The 3,216-nt window shown below is 39.7% G+C and overlaps 1 long non-coding RNA gene across 1 annotated transcript; it reads right to left on the minus strand.

Annotated features, from left to right (window-relative positions):
• Positions 1-527: 527 nt before the first annotated feature.
• Positions 528-1,968, minus strand: LOC106937441 (uncharacterized). The gene is made up of 2 exons (XR_001422397.1): positions 1,873-1,968; positions 528-618 (listed from the first exon to the last, which is right to left on the minus strand). It is a non-coding gene; the product is annotated as an uncharacterized LOC106937441 (long non-coding RNA).
• Positions 1,969-3,216: the final 1,248 nt, after the last annotated feature.

Raw genomic sequence — 3,216 nt, forward strand, 5'->3', positions numbered from 1 at the left:
TGCTTAAAACACCTGAACAGGATGCTGACATTCTGTGCCAGGAAATGTGTCCTCTTGAACTGGATACCAGATAAGGCTCCATCCAAAACACAATGGAAACGGACTGTCTTTGAATATGTCTTGCTGGACTTTCTAACTAGTAAATTACACAATAGAAAAACTATGTTTCATAATATTTGGGACCCCTTTATACTGGTCTAGATATTTCTGTTATTTTTTCATGTAGCCTCACATAATATATAATGCAATAATGCGTCTTCATTTCTTTCCTTTTTTTTGTCTGAGCCGGGATAATGTTAAAGTTACTGTATGATTGCTTGTTTGTCTGCATTAAAATACAGACATAACCAATAAACATGTGTTGGAAAAAAAAGAAGTCCTCCATTAGATCAACTTCCTTTCAGGCCATGACTCAACATCACTGACTGGCTGAGAGGAAGAACATGATGCGGTCCAGGCTCTGGACCTCGGCTTGGCCATTACAATACACACAAGCACACACACCCCCCAAAGTGAAACTCACATCATAAGCTCCAGCTTTTATCTGCTGGTACAGTCTATGCTGGTCCTCATCCCAGAACGGAGGGTACCCTACCAGCAGAATATAGAGGATCACCCCTAAAAACACAAAAACAAACGAGATAGTGGAAATAGAGCTTTATAACAATGATAATCTTAGGCATAAATTAAGGCATAAATTAAGAGTAAGTCAGGATAAGGTGTGATTAAAGGAGACTTCACTGCATGCACAATTAGAAGGAAACAAGAAAAAAACAAATCATACATAATTCATGTTCAAACATATATTTTATTGCAGAATTGTTCATATTTTCTGCTTATTGTTTGATCCATTGATTCTGACAAATGTTTGCACACAGTGCTAATTATTGAGTAGCCATAGTGAAAGGAACCAAGCAGGAAACAGCTGAACAGTGTATAATGCTCAATGATTGTGTTTGCTGGTGCTACCAGGAGTGGTGTTTCTGATTGGTCGGCTGATTGCCAGGAAAAGATGAAAGACTATTGATGCTGTGGATTCAGTTGGTCAGCACAAGTGTGTCCTACAGAGTGTGTGCGCATGTGTGAGTGAGTGAGTGGTACATCTCAGGCCCAGGTAGCCTGGCCCATCAGACATGTGTGGTGTGGCTGTCAGCACCCATTAATTCAAGAGCTCACTGGGCATACACACAAATCTACAGAGCAGAAAGAAACTGTGGATATGAGCAACTATTTTAAATGTAATGCTCATTCAATCTAATCTATGAACATATTTAATGTGATATTTGCATTCAGCTGCCCAACACATTCAATGGCCAACCCAGTCATCTGCTGTTCCACTGCAATACATGAGCTGTGTTGTATCTTTGAAACTGTAAATCATGGAAATTATTGCAGTGATAATGCACAACCACCTTCTAAGCTGGATATGGCTGTATTTTATCATTACAGTGCAGAAAATCTCAGTTGTATTTCGATCCATTTACTGTCGATGGCTACTTTCACACATCAGCTGCTCTTGATGTTCAATTCCATGTTATTTGCTGAAATATTTTCTGTGTGGTCGTTTATACTTGAATGATGGGACTGCAATTAGACTTCTGTGAGAACAGTTTACGACCCCAAAAAGACTCACGTGACCAGAAGAACAGACATACATAATAGACATAAAGAAGCAGGGCCGGCCCAAAGCATAAGTAAAATAAGCAGCAGCTTAGGGCCCGAGGGGCCACTGGAGAGCCAAGTGCAATTGATTTTTTGTTATTACTTTTTCTAGTAATGATATGATTCTATTACACACAATTTCACTATAAAATTGTAAATATGCATGTGTGTGTGTGTGTGTGTGTGTGCGAAATGTGCAGAAAACCTTACCACAGGCCCACATATCCACAGGCTTGCCATATGGATCTTTCCTCAGGACCTCTGGAGACAAATACCCTGGTGTCCCAGCAAAACCTGAAACAGACAAACACACACATATTAACATTAAACTGGGCCATCTGCTATGTGAGAAAGTCCATTAAAAACTTGTCAGTAACAAGTAGTAGGACCCAGGGATTAATGTCCCCATAAAGCCAGGTTTGTGAGTGGAGCTCAACAAACTGGAAGAAAGAAACACACTGAGCACCATGTAGAGCTCAGCATCCGTACCATGCAGTCTAGTTTGAAACTGGATTCAGAGTACTGTCACATCCTTAGGCAAAGAGAAGGAACACAACTTACAGTAAAGTCAGAACACAACATGAAATGGTTCCAGTTAGAAACTGATGCTCAGGGATTAGACTAATTATTTCTCTATGGGGAGAGAGAAATTGTTCTGAAGTGAAGCCAAAAGGAATCTGAGATGAGAGTTAGGAGCTGTGGCATACCTATGTCCTTCAGAAAGCTAAATAAACTAATACTGTGGTATAGGAATAAGCCAAGAACTGGCATAGGTTACTATCAAAAGCATCTGATGGAGGAAAACCAGATACTTTCCCATATGTGCAGCGTTGATGTACAATTCCATGTCCATGTACCCTAGCCAATGATGATCATTCCCACATATTCAAATCCACCTAATTCCTAGGGGTGACGCTGTTGGATTGATTTTTTTTTTGCAACTTCCTGTGATCAATCTGAGCGTATTTTTATACCTACTCATATGTAGCAAGTTCTCTTTTTTCAATAATTGATTTTCTTTTACATCAGGTTTCTTAATCTTTATCCAGTTTCAATAATCTACCAACATCTTTTAAATAGTCAGTATTATGCATTTCCCAAGCACACAATGCCGTTTTATAGAATTGCATCAAGTAAGTGATGCAATGCTATCACTCACTCAGCACAGTCGTGGGTGGGTGGGTGGGTGGGTGGGTGGATGGATGGATGGATGGATGGATGGGCTGAATCTTAAACTCTAAAAGCACCAAATAAAGTAAAATCAGATTTAGTCATTTGTATAATATAATCCTTGGGTGACATTGTGGTCCACATTACATACCAGTTGGTGGCAGCAACATAACGGCGGTAAAGCAAAAATTTTGATATTTGGAGCAAAATGGAGGCAGTTGATGATGTCATTGGCCAAAATTATAACTTTTAATATCTCATAAGGGACAGCTGCACAGACGAAAATTTTAACGGCACAAACCTGCACAAACAGAGCACTAACCATTCAGACTATTTGCTGGATTTTTTGACGTGGGTGGGATGTCAGCTTCACACAGCTCAAAA

Source organism: Poecilia latipinna, unplaced genomic scaffold, assembly GCF_001443285.1.
Source record: "Poecilia latipinna isolate Pla-1442-1.1 unplaced genomic scaffold, P_latipinna-1.0 Scaffold2349, whole genome shotgun sequence".
Classification (NCBI taxonomy): Eukaryota; Metazoa; Chordata; class Actinopteri; order Cyprinodontiformes; family Poeciliidae; genus Poecilia; species Poecilia latipinna.